Source organism: Pygocentrus nattereri, chromosome 24, assembly GCF_015220715.1.
Source record: "Pygocentrus nattereri isolate fPygNat1 chromosome 24, fPygNat1.pri, whole genome shotgun sequence".
NCBI lineage: Eukaryota > Metazoa > Chordata > Actinopteri > Characiformes > Serrasalmidae > Pygocentrus > Pygocentrus nattereri.
In genome coordinates, this window is record NC_051234.1 from 22,828,575 (window position 1) to 22,845,240 (window position 16,666).

Genomic DNA, 16,666 nt, shown 5'->3' on the forward strand with positions numbered 1-16,666 from the left:
ATTAGCCTTGGAACTCCAGTGCAAAACCAAACATACAAATACCAAACATGCTACGGCTAATCAACAGCATTTGGGGAAAGGGGGAAAATCTGATTTTTTGTCAAGCTATTACAGTCAGAGTTTGGGCCAACAGCCACATGGAGCCTCACAGGAGTAGCACAGACACTCAGTAACCTTGTGCTTGCCGTCAGCACGTTCAGAAGTGCTTCCAAAGACAGGTGGTCCTCCAAACACAGTGACACACATCTCCCTGAAGTCCTCTGCCCTTGCTGCGTCTGGCACCAAGCACCCACTCCACAGCCCATCTGTTCAGCTGTTCTGCTCAGCACGTGAGTTGCACACACCACCAACCTGATCCCAACTGCCAACCAAGGCACAGAGACTTTATGCCAATGGTAATTATCAGAGAGAGAACAATGACACAGGAAAGCAACTGTAGTCACCTTCATGAGGTGCTTCAGGGATCTGTCCTCGGCCCACTCTTATTCATAATATACATTTTTACCCTTAGCCAGGTCATTTATAATCATAGTCTCAATTTTCACTGCTATGCAAAAGGCAAACAGATTTCTATTAGCAATATTAGCACTGTGTTTCCGATGATTTTATCTGAGTCACTGAATGCATAACCAATTTTTAAACACTTAAAACCTTGCAACTAAATGGACAAAACTGGAGCTTTACTTGCTGGCCTAAAGCCTGCTAGGTTAGATGAGGCTTTTTGAGGAATCCATGTGCTAAAACAGCAAATGAAATCTTAGAAAGGGTTTGTGAAAGGCTTTATGTAAATACAACACATCTCTGTTGTTACTGTCTTTATTATTATTTTTTTTTCCTGTACAATTCTCCTGGCAAAACAAGATTACAAGATTACTGGATTACGTTCCCCATGTGCCACTCCTATTGACTCATACTAGGCTTGTCTTGACATGATATTTAGGACAAAAATGTCAAGCCAATATACAAGGCCAAGGAATTAAGAGTGAATGAGGGTGTGTATTTGCCAATCTACATGTTAAGGCCCAGAAAGCTAGACTGGACGGTTATGCTAGGCTTCTACACGCGTCATGAGCAAATCACCAATCTGGTCAGAGTCTGCAGAAGGAGCTGAGGCACAAGTCTGTGTGTCGGAGAACAAAGCTACTTCAGGACACACTGAAAACCCATTAGAGGTCAAATGGTGTGCATTGTTCATCTTCTACAATCCTTTCTTCCTTAGCAAACAGCCATCAAAAGCTGTTGTTTTCAAATGTCAGCAAAAGGTTTTTAGAAGACCCCCTTTGGTATCCCCTCACCTACTCTTGCGAGACCAGTCACAAAAGCAAGCCAAAAAGCGGAAACCTTCTCTAAATGCACAGAGGCTGAAATCATCACACTGAGGTGGTTCCTGAGGTGAGTAAGCTCAATAGGTCAGCGGTCGAGAAAAAGTGGCAGCCTTCCTCTATTGTTTGCCACTGTGGGTGACTCACAGGTTACAGCGGGGCCTAATTCTGGGAACTGAACCCCTCCCCAATCCACACACCAGAGGCCCCAGGAGGGGCAAATCAGTCTCTGGGGGAAAACAAGAGAGTTCGGTATAGATTCCAAGCAACTACAAAACTAAACAAAAATATGTAAACACTGAAAAAATCTCTTTCTTCACTTGACTGACTTGATTCAAATGCGTACCATCAACATAATGACTGTCTTTAAATTGACTTACTTTTGGTGATAATTGTTCATATAATATAGTCTAATGGGTGTCTCCACATATCATTTTGTAGTACTGATATCACAGAAATTAATTTTTAGATGATCATTTTCTAACCTCTTTTTATCCTTTAGAATTAAACAGGCTTCTTACTGTGCCATATGATATGAAACATATGATGTTTCTTTTCATTGGCTGCCATATATTTTGGAGGCTAAAACACTCCTTAAAACCTCAGCATAAATGGGTGGAGCTAAATTGCTGTGTAAATTGCTGGTCACAAAACAATTCATTGAAGAATGGACTTGGTTTCCATGTATGGACTGGGGAGTGAACAGTACATTGCAACTTTAATAATGTTTACAGTACACTGTTATTTCAACAGTGAGAGAATATGGGCATTTAAAATATTTTGCAAAAATAGAAAGAAAAAAAAAAATCACTATTCATAATGTAACAAATAATATAAAAAATTAAGTGCATTCTGTCAGTTTGTAAAACTGAACATAATATAGCAATACATATTATTTACCATGAAAATGTATCACGTATCAAGTATCGTAATGTCATACTGCTGCCAAATCGCCCACCTTTAAGCTAATATATGATATGTATGTATACATATGCATGTTTGTATGTGTGTGTGCGTGCATGCGTATGTGTGTGTGTGTGTATATATATATATATATATATATATATATATATATATATATATAAAATATATATACACACACACACACACACGTATGATGGACAGATGGTAAGCGGTTTGCCACCTTTTTTGGAGTGCAGTGTACGTAAAAGCATGACCCTGGTGGGCTTCCAGAAGCTGATAATGAATATATCAGCTATATAAAATATAATATATAATATGTACATACATATACACACACACACATACATATATTATATTTTATATATACACACACACGTATGACGGACAGATGGTAAGCGGTTTGCCACCTTTTTTGGAGTGCAGTGTACGTAAAAGCATGACCCTGGTTGGCTTCCAGAAGCTGATAATGAATATATCAGCTATATAAAATATAATATATAATATGTACATATATATATGTACATATTATACACACACACACACACACACACACACACATACATACGCGCACACACACGCATATATACTTACATATATATATATATATATATATATACAGTGGTGTGAAAAAGTGTTTGCCCCCTTCCTCATTTCCTGTTTTTTTGCATGTTTGTCACACTTACGTGTTTCGGAACATCAAACCAATTTAAACAATAGTCAAGGACAACACAAGTAAACACAAAATGCAATTTGTAAATGAAGGTGTTTATTATTAAAGGAGAAAAAAAAATCCAAACCATCATGGCCCTGTGTGAAAAAGTGATTGCCCCCTAAACCTAATAACTGGTTGGGCCACCCTTAGCAGCAACAACTGCAACCAAGCGTTTGCGATAACTTGCAATGAGTCTTTTACAGCGTTCTGGAGGAATTTTGGCCCACTCATCTTTGCAGAATTGTTCTAATTCAGTTACATTAGAGCGTTTGAGCATGAACGGCCTTTTTAAGGTCATACCACAACATCTCAATAGGATTCAGGTCAGGACTTTGGCTAGGCCACTCCAAAGTCTTCATTTTGTTTTTCTTCAGCCATTCAGTGGTGGACTTGCTGGTGTGTTTAGGATCATTGTCCTGCTGCAGAACCCAAGTTCGTTTCAGCTTGAGTTCACGAACAGATGGTCGGACATTCTCCTTCAGGATCTTTTGGTAGACAGCAGAATTCATAGTTCCATTTATCACAGCAAGTCTTCCAGGTCCTGACGCAGCAAAACAGCCCCAGACCATCACACTACCACCACCATATTTTACTGTTGGTATAATGTTCTTTTACTGAAATGCAGTGTTCCTTTTACGCCAGATGTAATGGGACACACACCTTCCAAAGAGTTCCACTTTTGTCTCATCGGTCCACAGAATGTTTTCCCAAAAGTGTTGGGGATCATCAAGATGTGTTTTGGAAAAACTGAGACGAGCTTTAATGTTCTTTTTGCTCAGCAGTGGTTTTCTTCTTGGAACTCTGCCATGCAGGCCATTTTTGCCCAGTCTTTTTCTGATGGTGGAGGCATGAACGCTGACCTTAACTGAGGCAAGTGAGGCCTGCAGTTCTTTGGACGTTGTTGTGGGGTCTTTTGTGACCTCTTGGATGAGTCGTCGCTGCGCTCTTGGGGTCATTTTGGGCGGCCGGCCACTCCTGGGAAGGTTCACCACTGTTCCATGTCTTCGCCATTTGTGGATAATGGCTCTCACTGTGGTTCGCTGGATTCCCAAAGCTTTAGAAATGGCTTTATAACCCTTTCCAGGCTGATAGATCTCAATTACTTTCTTTCTCAATTGTTCCTGAATTTCTTTGGATCTCGGCATGATGTGTAGCTTTTAAGGATCTTTTGGTGGACTTTACTGTGTCAGGCAGCTCCTATTTAAGTGATGTCTTGATTGAGAACAGGTGTGGCAATAATCAGGCCTGGGTGTGGCTACAGAAATTGAACTCAGGTGTTAAAAACCACAGTTATAGTATGTTTTAACGAGGGGGGCAATCACTTTTTCACACAGGGCCATGATGGTTTGGATTTTTTTTCTCCTTTAATAATAAACACCTTCATTTACTAATTGCATTTTGTGTTTACTTGTGTTGTCCTTGACTATTGTTTAAATTGGTTTGATGTTCCGAAACACTTAAGTGTGACAAACATGCAAAAAAACAGGAAATGAGGAAGGGGGCAAACACTTTTTCACACCACTGTATATATATACACACATACATATACACATACACATACATATATATATATATATATATATATATATATATATATATATATATATATATATATATATATATATATATATATATATATATATATATATATATATATGCCCACATGTATATGAAGCCTCTCATATAAAAGCTCACATCTTTAAAGAAATTTAGCAGTCTTCTTATCCACATTATCAGCTTCTGGAAGCCCACCAGGGTCATGCTTTTACGTACACTGCACTCCAAAAAAGGTGGCAAACCGCTTACCATCTGTCCCTCATACGCACAATGCCCACCGTTTCTTCCAATACAAACAACAGACTAATAGCAGGGTGGGAAACATCAGGTAAAGCAAGTGAAAGTGATGAAGAGGGAACACACAGGTCAAGGACAATGTCCACTGAGAGGGGGAAAAAAGGGCGCTCTATTATGTTACAGGTATCCATAAAGGACGCGCATACCACACACACGATGACGCGAATGTAATCTGATCTTTTTTTGGGCAGTTCACACACCACAGATAAGAGAAGCTGACCACAGGGATCAAATAAAACAAAGAAGGGGGGATTTTTCTCAAAATAGAACCTGCTCTCTCTCGACTGTAATCAATTATGTACAGAGAGTGGAAAAAGAGTATTTTTGGCAATAGGCCAACCTGAAAAATTCAGATGCATGGACACACAGTCCTGCTGTTTTACTCTCATTTCCTTTCCACTCTGGGAGGGGGAGGAAAATAGAATTATTGTTATTGTGATGAATTACATCATGATACTTTTTTCTAAGCATATCATGGGTATGATCAGTAACACTGAACAACTGCATGGAACGTAAAAAAGACACGATTTAGACAAGTCATAGAGAGTAAATAAAACTGTAAATAAAAACAACAACTGCTGTAGAGCAGCTGCACAAACTGCATAGTAAGGCTGCACAATTAGTCATTTTTGTATCATTATCACAAGATGAGTTTCTGCGATAAACACATCAAGAGCTGCACTGACGGAACAGACCAAAATGGCAGCGCCAGAGAGACGTCATATCATTGCCGGCGTAAACACTCAGCTAAACGGCCAATCACAAAACATAGACATGCACAGCTCAAAAACTTCTCAAAAACAAACAAAAGTACTCCAAAACTAATCCTAAACTATACACATGTAAACATGCAAACATTACAATTGTTCTCAGACTCAGCATTGTGTTTTACGTGTGTGAGGCATCAATGGCTTTTGTTACAGACATGTTTAATAACTAAACAAAACATAAATAAATCAACAAAAATATGTTTGTGTGCCTATACAAAACACAAAAGAAATAAATACATATTTTTTTGTTTTTATAGTCTTTATAGAAAAAAGCCATTGAGGCAATGCTGACTGTTTCTCAGTCTTTCAGTGCACAAAAATGTGCTTACAGCTCTGATGTATGTAGTAAATCGTGCTTCTGCAATTTTCTCTGTTTACACGTCCAAAGACATCCAATCAGAGGCACACTATTTTAATATGTTCTCAATGTGATATCAGACATCTTTATTGAACACCATATTGCATAATATACAAATACAAATATCACCCTTAAAAAAAGATGTTTTTTCAAGCGTTCTTTATCAAAGGCAATGGTGTTGTATAGGGTTCTATACAGAACATTTTGGAAAACGGCTATATAGGACCAAAAGGGTTCTTCTATTGTTACAAGCTTGATTTAAGAACAATAACATAATCTTTGCTTATACTTGATACTTGAACCATTACCAAAATTTCTGGTGATACTAAGTTTATTATCAATGACATTATGATTAGAGTTAAGTTTAGGAGTAGGTGTGGGATTTGCCTTGAGGTTAAGGTTAGGTTTAGTGGTTAATGGGTAACACCTCTGCCTTCTACGCTGTAGACTGGGGTTCAATCCCCACCTGGGTAACCACCCTACACTATACCAATAAGAGTCCTTGGGCAAGACTCCTAACACTACCTTCGCCTACCTGTGTACAATGATCGAACTGTAAGCCGCTCTGGATAAGAGCATATGCCAAATGCCAAAAATGTAAATGTTTAGTGTTAAGGACAGATTTGTTTGATGTTCCACACTCAACTTCAATTTCAGTTGCGTTTTATAGATATTTAGTTGAATGTTGCTTAAAGATATAATGAGCATCTACAAAGCATACCCAGTGGACCATCCAAATAGTGTTACTGAATCTTTTTTAGTATTATACAGAACCCTTTTCAAAAAGATTCTACATTCTGACAATCAAATTTAAAAAACATTAAAAAAAAAAAACTAACACAAAGTGCTTAAAGAGTCTAAACAGTCGCTAAAGGGCCCATATTGCAAAAAAAATAGCGACTTTTTTTTCAGATAAGAGTTTGATATATAAAACACACAATTCCCGATACATACAGTCCAAATATGGAAACTATGCTGCAACCCCAGCCTGCTTTGAATTCAATGTTTCGGTGATGTCACAAAAACATATTAACATACATCCACCTATTCAGTTAGCAGTGTATTCAGCCCTGCCCATTCACACTGAAGTTATAAGGAGAGTTTTAGCAAAGTTTCAGTAACAAAAGCAGCCTGTTTAATTCTAAGAGTAAAAGAGAGTCATGTATAAACACAGTAAAATTATAACTGGCCCTCATGGGGGAAAACCAAATCCAAGAAAAAAGGTAGGATACGGGCTCCTTTAAACACAACTGCTTCATACAGCACCATAAAGGACTCAGTCAGATATTTACTGGATTTATATCAAGCATTCCAGGAAAAACACAAATATTTACTGAAGTTTAACTTGACCAAGTAAGTCAGAACACTCAAACAACAGTTATGCAATGAGCTTTCCACATCAATAAAACATATTACATCACACATACAACACACTTATTACTAAAAGAAAGTAATGTGAGTCAACACAATTTTGTTGATGTTTGTTTTACTCATGTGAAGATGATCTACACATTTGAATTAAGTCAACTGAATGCATTAATTGTTTCAGTGTAATAGTCAGAGTTTATGAATGGTGGTGTAAATCACACGAACTTCAGCTGAACTCAAGCACAGGTGTGTAACTTTAGGGCAAAGATGTTACAGGACAACCTGCTGAACCAGAGTGCATTGGGGGGGGTTGGGACAACATTCTGGCACGCTAAAAATTAATCAAAATAGAGCTTACATAAAGAAAGCTAAAGCAAAATAGATGAAACTCTTCTTAAGCAGAATGGAATGAGAAAGTTTCAATTATCCGGTATGAGGGTAATCATGTGTTACTGATATACTGTCATTATATAACTAGTATTTAAGCCTCTGTGTTAAAGATAAACGTATTTACAGGTTCAGTACTATTTCTGATCAGCTCTAAAATCAAAAACCTTAATTCTACAGAGCGCTAATTAAATTCTGCTCAGAAAAACATGCATTTAATTTTAAAACAAGACTGGCAGCAGTGAAGTAGCAGGTCCTTGCAAAATAGTAATCTTGTAAAACAGCTTGACTGACCTATAAACAACAGAAAACTGATGTGATGCTTAGTTCTGACCCCGGTCAGTGAAAAATGGCAAATTGGTGCACTTGGAAGAGACCGAGGGCTGCATCAATGCACTTTTACATTCTGATTCACTGTTTCAAAACCTCAATTTCACCAACACTGCATTAAAATCACTGCATTCTAGTACATATTACTACATACCAGCTAGCTGTGGCCACATCAAGTTGTCCTCAAAACTTGTCTTGTGCAAGTCTCCACCTCTAAGGCTTGCAAGCCTGGACTGAAAACTGTGCAAAAAGGGTGCAGCTTTGCTAAAGGTCAATTACCTTTGCATAGCAAGCTAATCAGCATCAGAGCAAACAGAATGAAGTAGATTAGGTGATTAAAGAGAGCACTCAGCCTTTAAATATCCACTGATAACAATGATGGCTATCCTGAAGAAGTCAAAGAAATATGACATAACCAAACCAAACACATTCTGATGCTGTCTCAAGTTTTCTTGCCAAGAGTGAAGAATGCAAGAATAATTTTAACGCTGCAGGTCTTTTCTGTCAAAAAAAAAACTGCTAACGACATCACAAACTGCTCAATCCTGAGTTGAAAGGGCCCCCGACTGATATACTGGCTGTCTGATATATGCAAAAATATAGCCAATAACATCATTTTTTTTATTTACCCTGTAATGATCAAACACATCGGACGTGTGTAGAATTGCCTATTTCTGAGAAGTCCAATGGTTTTATGCTTATATGCTAGTCTATACACTGCTAAACCGACTGCAACCAGTAGCTCCCCTTTATTGAGGTATTAGGGCCCAGTCACAAAAGATTTTGTCAGCAAAATGACTTTAATTTCAGTAGAATTTGAAAAGATTTGCATCAAAGACTTCCACAGCACGCAAAACTTTGTTTTGAGTTCAGTGTCGGTGAACATTGACATCCTTCACCAATGATGAAGGACCAGCACCAAAGATTAAAAATAAGAAAAAACATAAGCATAATAAAAAACTACATAAGCATAATGAATAACTACATTTAAAGAGTTTTATTCCAAAACTGTGTATGTCCATTTGTTACAGTTGTAGATATAACAACTTTCTGTATAATGCATTTTAGAACTAAACCCTTTATTCACTCTTTGTGATACGACACTTTGGCAGTTAAGGTAGCCAACTAACCACTAGGTTAGCACCTACAGTTAGGCTACACACAGCCTCACATAACTACTCCAGTTAGCTACAACTCAGCGCACAGCACTATAATCATGTGAGTACAGTTATGCTTACTTTAGTGTTTTTACTGTTTATGGTCAGCAAATCCCCTGCCTTGACCAGAGCAGGGACATTATAATAGAGGTCACTGGTAGAAGCAAGAACAGAAAAGCTTGTAATGCTGAACATGGCGTCTGTTTACAGGGAAAGTCCTGCCCTTCAATAAAAAAGCCCACCAGTTTGCTGGTTAAACCACTAGCAGGAAAAGCCCCCCTTCCGTGTGGAGATCTGCGCATGCGCAATAGCCAGAATAAGGTGATGAATCATGTTTTCTGTGTGTTATTTTAGTCAAACTATTTATGCTGTTTTTGTCAGTGATTTCAAATATGTATTCAAACGCTGATGTTTTTTGTAGTGTTAGTTTTATAGATATTGTGCCATTCAAAGAGAATCTGGTGTGACTGGAAATAACTCCCCAGAGGTGCTGCCAACATGGCAGGCAAGTAAACAGACTTTCCAATAATGTCTTTGGTCAGACCCATCTGATTACCAGATGATGCTCACTGCAAACGTCTAGCACGACTGTGGTTTTCCAGACTGACCAGGTAAACCCAAACACAAAACATCCTTATGGCTAAGACTGCGGTGAAGCTCCACCCTTAGAGCTGCATGTGTGTACATATATGCATAGTGGTGTGCAAACATTTGGGCAGCCCTGGTGAAATTACAAGTACTGATGCACTGAAAGAAAGTTAGCACATTCTTTTCCAGATATTTTAATCTACAATTTCTGGTTACTTGCTGAATTTAACCCTTGGCAAAGTTATGACATTTTATTGTTGTGTACATTTTCACTATGTAAATTTAGCAAATTAATGACCTCAAAGGTGCAAGAAAACTCCATATTTAATGGCAATTTTTTCAAAAGCAAAAACAACTGACAGTCATACCAGTCAGTAAAGTGTTTGACTACAACTATTCATTTTGACTGGATAAAATTACATTAAGTGATACTTTTTTAATCCCACAAACAGGGAAATTCCACCTCTGCATTTAATCCATCCGTAAAGTGAAACACCACCATACACACTAGTGAATACACACACTAGAGGGCAGTGAGGATACTTACCTGGAGTGGTGGGCAGCCCTGTCCACGGCACCCGGGGAGCAATTGGGGGTTAAGTCTCTTGCTCAAGGACACCTCAGTCATGGACTGTCGGTGCTGGGGATCGAACCGGCAACCTTCCGGTCACAGGGCCAGTTCCCTAACCTCCAGCCCACGACTGCCCCACAACTGCCCCATTAGCCAGTTTTTTCAGCAGAATTTTCAGCTGCTTACAATCAGTGCTGGTACAAAACTGTCATACCGGTCAGGCCATAGTGTTGAGAAGGATGCTGTAAACACTGGCCCCCCTACTACCCTCCATTCATTATAAACATGTGGCATAGCAGATCTGATGTCAGCTGTTGTTACTGCACTGTTTATCTCTTGGAAACACAGTTGATGGTATCTTTCAAACAGCAGATACAATGGCAGCCTGCAGTGACAGATTTTCCTAAATTCTGTTTTCAGCTGGTGTTCCTTAAGTTTTTTACATTGAGTCTGATGCAGCACTGATGCAGAGCTTTACAGCTTTTGGTAGAGTTTTAATGAGGGCTGTGTACCTGCAGCGCACAGAGCCAGTCAGACATGCAGCCCCTAATCAGAGGATTTCCTCCAGACTCATTAAAGCAGAGAACCAACTGTGTCCGCAGAGCAGAGCAGGACTAAATTAGATAAGAAACTCTTGATTGCAATTTGGGTTCTCATTATCCAAGTAAACAATTGCAAATTCATGCGCAATCTGATGCCTTGCCAAAAATGTCTTCACTTCCATTTTGGTGCAAACCAACTCTTCGTGTAATTACTCTGAGGTACGGAGGTTATGAAGTCACGTGCTGAAAAAGCATTTAATTGCTCAGTGCTGAATGTCATGCAGTAAACTTGTAACTCAGCATTACAGCAACAGAGAGCAAGCTCTCTGAATTCTCTCTCATAGAATGGTACTATTTGGGTGGTGGATCATTCTCAGCACTGCAGTATCACTGATGTGGTGGTGGAGTGTTAGTGTGTGTTGCGCTGGTATGAGTGAATCAGACACAGCAGTGCTGCTGGAGTTTTTAATACACCTCTGTGTCACTGCTGGACTGAGAACAGTCCACCAACCAAAAATATCCAGCCAACAGTGTCCTTTGGACAGTGTTCTGCAACCACTGATGAAGGACTAGACGATGACCAACACAAACTGTGCAGCAACAGACGAGCTACTGCCTCTGACTTTACATCTACCAGGAGGACCAGCAGGGTGGGAGTGTCTAATAGAGTGGACAGTGAGTGTTTAAAAACTCCAGCAGCACTGCTGTGTCTGAACCACTATATACTATAGAGCTAGTAACTGCCAGAATAATTTTTCAGTTTTTGACATAATGTGAAAATGCCTGTTGGCCTTTACACTGTGTGTACATTTCATGATGAATGGACCAAGAGAATGGCCCAAAATTACTTGGAACAAAAAGTCTGGTTACACTGACTTACATTAAAAGTAAAAGTATGTTTCTCCCTTCTCCTGTCAAGTTACCATTTTGGAGAGACTTTGTTCTAACAGCAGGGATATGCCTCATCAATAAGGAAGACAACACACTAAAAGTTAAGGTTAGTAAGACTTTTATCTCAGTTAAACACTATCTAACACTAGCTTAATTGTATTTATTAGTCTATAGGTCAGTACTTAGGCTAACAGTCAGGATGGGTTGACATCATAGGGATTGCCAATGGTTATATCATGTATCTGTGTAATGCATGCTAGGTACTGTAGTGAGAAAACTTTGACAAACAAGAAATAACCCTATATATAAAAGCTGATTGTTAAAATACTCAATCCTACCTTTAAATGGTTTAAATTCTTCCATCCTGAGCACTCAAACACAAACACTGACCCAGTGAGAATTCGGCTCAAAAAAACATAAGACAAGCCTGCAGGAGGGCGATAAACTTTGGGGTCAGCCAGCTTTACACCCATTTCCATCCGAATGGAATTAGAAACCATTTCCATCTGGTGCTGGCATCTCATGAGTGTTCCACTGCTGTTATCGGCCTGGTGGGCTGTTTTGCTAGTAACACAGCAGCCTGTGTCTGTGGGTGTTTTCAGTTTGGCATTTTGACTTTGCCTGTGCTTGGCTAGTGTGTTGCCAACAGGCCTGTACTGCTGTCCACAAGACAGACAGGTTCACCACAACTGTGTGGGCTGGCAGAGGATTGGTCATTACAGAGGAAGGGTGTGTGGTTCACTGCACTCAGGTCTAAATGACTCATTATAGCTCACTTGGTATTTTCAGGTTAGAAGATAATGCAATGACTGCAATGAGAGGAACAAGGTCCAATGTACAGTCTGGCTCCTGGTAAATGGCATCCTGGAAGTGGGCGCTTAGAGTTCAACATAAACAGCCAAGACCAAATAAGCACATAACTATTGAAGGCAAGCTGATGTCATTGGCAAAATATTTAAAAACTTCAGAATGCTAATTTCAAAGTAAGAGTAATTGACCGTTGATTCAAAAAAGGAAATAAAACGCTGTACTGGCATACTGTATCCCAAATAATAGAGTATGTAACATCTGTTTAAACATCAGTAATTTAAGAACACTAAATGCAAAAAAAAGAGCATTCATGCTCACATTACCACCGTATTAAACAGCCAAACATACACACAACTAGAAATGATAAGCCAATGTCATTAGCTTCAAAAAACAAAGCAAAAACTGACAATCACTAAGAAGTACTAACTTAAGACTTCAACATTAGTGCTCTAAGTGGCCTACATGAACAATCTGAAGATAAGTAGCTTTGAAGCTAATATCCAGACAATACAAGTATTTAAAAGCCATAGACTACATTTCAAAAATCATCTTTCCAACTTAAATTGGCACCTTATTAAATTAACGTCCAAGTTAAAATACCTTAGATTAAAGCTACACTATGTACTTTTTGAGGATTTGGAGACCTCTCTGGTCAATATGTGTAATTACACCCACAGACTGTTCCACAGACCTCTTTCCCAGACAGAGGAATCGAAAGATTGCGAGCGTGTTGAAAGAGTACTCAAAAAGAACTCTTGAGAAAAGGGGAGAAAACTTGGTGAAGGACAATTCTGTTTAACGTCGATTGTATATTTGAGCTAAACAGCTAGCCGACCCTTCTTTTTGAGCCTGTGTGCGTGACATTAATACATAAAGACCTAGGACGTGATCCAAGGACTCCAGGATTCCACTGACGACCGCTTCATTCGGCACTTTGGCTCAACTCGACTCTCACAGATCATCCAATTTCTGTGACTGTCACTTCAAATTAAAAGCACTCTGCAGAGTTTTGTAATTGCAACTTCATGACATTTCATAAAATTCTGAAGCAGTAGCAGCAATAATAGTGGAAAAATTGACTCTGGCCAAATTCAACCCACCGCATCTGACTTTTACATTATTATTTCAGGCTTTACAGCAGCACATGGACAACACTATTTAATATTACTAGCAAAATATGAAAAACACCCAAATCTATCAATCACTAAGTACTTACAAAAAACCTTTTTGTACAAAAAAAAAACCTCTCTTACAAAAAACATCTCAATGATAGTCCTGTAACTGGCCAGCATGAACTGTTTAAAGATAAATAACTTTTATAACTTTGAAATGAGCTTTTTCAAGTTATGTCACTACATTTAAAACATAAAAATAATTACTATAATAGAATTTAGAACCATTTTGCAGACTGTGTTTGCACACCATGGAATTAGACCTCCGCATTTAACCCATCCATGCAGTGAAACACCCACATACATGCACACTAGTGACCACACACTTGGGGGCAGTGAGCACACTTGCCCGGAGCAGTGGGCAGCCCTATCCATGGCGCCCGGGGAGCAACTGAAAGTTAGGTGCCTTGCTCAAGGGCACTTCAGTCATGGACTGCCAGCTGAGGGGATTGAACCAGCGACCTTCCGGTCAAAGGGCTCGTTCCCTAACCTCCAGCCCACGACTGCCCCTTTTACATGCCAACCAAATGACTATTGATTAATAGGCCAAAGTAATGCAAGGAACAGCTGCATCCACAGCTGCTCAGATGTTCCAATCAATCCAACTCTAAAACTGTCCATTTGCACCCAGGTCTAAGACGTGAAAGTAAAGGAAACAGTGAATACTAAAAACTGGAATAACTGCTATAGTTACACAACACCTCTCAACACCTCTCTATTTCTATAACTATGTTAAATGCTCATCTGTCACCTTGCACTACTGATCAGTAATCTTATTGGGAAACTCCTACAAATAATGTGCGAATGAAACTTGAAAGGTTAAGTTCTCCAGACCTGAGGAGGCTGACATCCTCACCAAGTTCATACAGGCTTGAAAGTGTCAAATAATGCAAACTACACATTTAACACTGACAGATACAGGTACTCAGGGACATCAAGTTATTGAGGACAAATGATAAAGCTATTATTTTCTTCAAAGAGTGATGGAGAATGAGGTATATATGGTACTTTAAATCTTTAAAAGGTGGTTGAACACCAAAAAGAGGTCTGTTATTCTTACGATGTCAAGCTTAAAACTATACAGCTATACAGATGTGTATGCTATGCAGAACCATACACAACACATCCTACTTTTGTCCGAAGAACCACTTCACCATGCAAAGCACCATTTAAGCCTTAAATGGTTCTATACAGAACACGTGGCTCTAAAATGAACCATTGCCTTCACTATAAAATCACTGAAGATCTGTTTTTGGTGTGTGTTACTATGCAAAATTCCCTCATTTCAGACCTAAAAATACATTTTGAGGGTATTTTTCCTCATTATACTAAAAGTAGTTGGACATGAATGAGATTTAAGCAGCAACTGAAACTGGAATTAATAAGAGTTTCTTAAAGTGTCTCCCAATGTCTCTCACAGCCATAAATACAAGGTACTTGAGTTAAACACTGACAGCTGCCATCCGTCAGCGTCTCTCTCATGGGATGTGCAGCTATGAGTCTTAACTCCAGCAGGCCAAACTGGTTGCATTGTGCTGCACTGACAACCTCGCCGCTCTCTGCTCGGGATGCAGAACAAGCCGAACGACTACCAGCACTGCATGCACAGCATTCATGAGGCTGAAGTTGTTTCCTATTCGCCAGCTGCTTTTTCGAAGGGTCCGTTCCACCTTAAATGGCACAGAAACTGCTGCACCACTTAAGGCGGAACGGAATTTTCGGCAGAGAATCCAAGTTCACACCGCAAACACACGGTGAACATGTTGTCCGACCTTCAGAAGGGCTACACACATCTGTAACGCACATCCAACTCACCTCTAATGTGTGTTTTCATCCTGGAGGGAGACGGTGAAGCAGAAACGGAGGAGAAACAGCCGAACAGGGAAAACGGTGGGAAGGGAAAGAAGAGGGGCAACCAGCAACTGACACCTCACAAACACAGACACCACCGCCGATTAAAATCCGCACTGGATGATTCGCCGATAATCCAGAAGCTCGAGCAGCTCCAAAAACCTGCGACCACCAAACGCTCTCCTGCTCTGAGGGTGAAACTTTCCCGTTCTCTCTCTCTCTCTCTCTCTCTCTCTCTCGCTCTCACTCTCTCACTCTCTCTTTCTCTGCCCCCTCTCTCTCTCTCTCTCTCTCTCTCTCTCTCTCTCTCTCTCCGCGGAGCGCTGACGTCAGCAACAGCAGCTCGGCAGCGTTGTTGTAGGTTCTGGCGCCCTCTGCCGGATAGTGCAGCAAATAACAGATTTATTCATTCGTTCATTAAAGGGGAATTCCATCGCTCCTTCTTTTTTCTTCTGAATAACGTTTGAGGTGTAAATAAAGTCATTCATTGCGGTTTGCGTTTACTTTGTAGAGAAACATCCTAGACAGTGGAGTATCCAGAAATACATTTTTTTGGGTGGGCCTGTGAAAAAGTGGGTATACTAATTAGTTAGACAAGCCTGCTGATGTCCCGCAGTGTCATCAGACTTCAGGCCTGTGATCAGCTTAGCTGTGCCACTGCAAGCGTACAGCTGACTGCACAGTCGAACTCGTTTTGAATCTCTTGGGGCATTTTTAAACGCACACAGCCTTTTATTTTGAAAAATGAACAAAGGCAAACTTTTTAAACGCTTGCAGTCATGAAGAAATTTTGAAAAATGAGTTGGATTCCTCTTGCATCCATTCTTTCTTCCTTCCTTCCTTTATTTCAAATTCGTTTATGTGTGTATTCAATTGGTCAGTTTTTGAAAACAGTTTAATGGCATTGAAGTGATGCTGAGTTTTGGTATTATTGTTATTTTCATTCTTCTTCATATTATTATTACTATTATTATTAGAATTATTGTTATTATAATGATAGTTGGTACTATGAAGAATGATCACATAAAATAAAACACTTTCAATCAATTTCAGTTTTGC

At 39.4% G+C, this 16,666-nt stretch overlaps 1 protein-coding gene across 2 annotated transcripts in view; it reads right to left on the reverse strand.

Annotated features, from left to right (window-relative positions):
• The window catches only part of map3k22 (mitogen-activated protein kinase kinase kinase 22), an 86,924-nt gene extending 71,080 nt beyond the window's left edge, over positions 1-15,844 (reverse strand). The window contains exon 1 of one of the 2 annotated variants that reach the window (XM_017717667.2): positions 15,572-15,842. The gene's annotated coding sequence lies outside the window, so the exon portion shown is untranslated. Of the gene's footprint in view, positions 1-15,571 lie in introns of both variants that reach the window. The other variant, XM_017717676.2, reaches the window with a different exon arrangement.
• Positions 15,845-16,666: the final 822 nt, after the last annotated feature.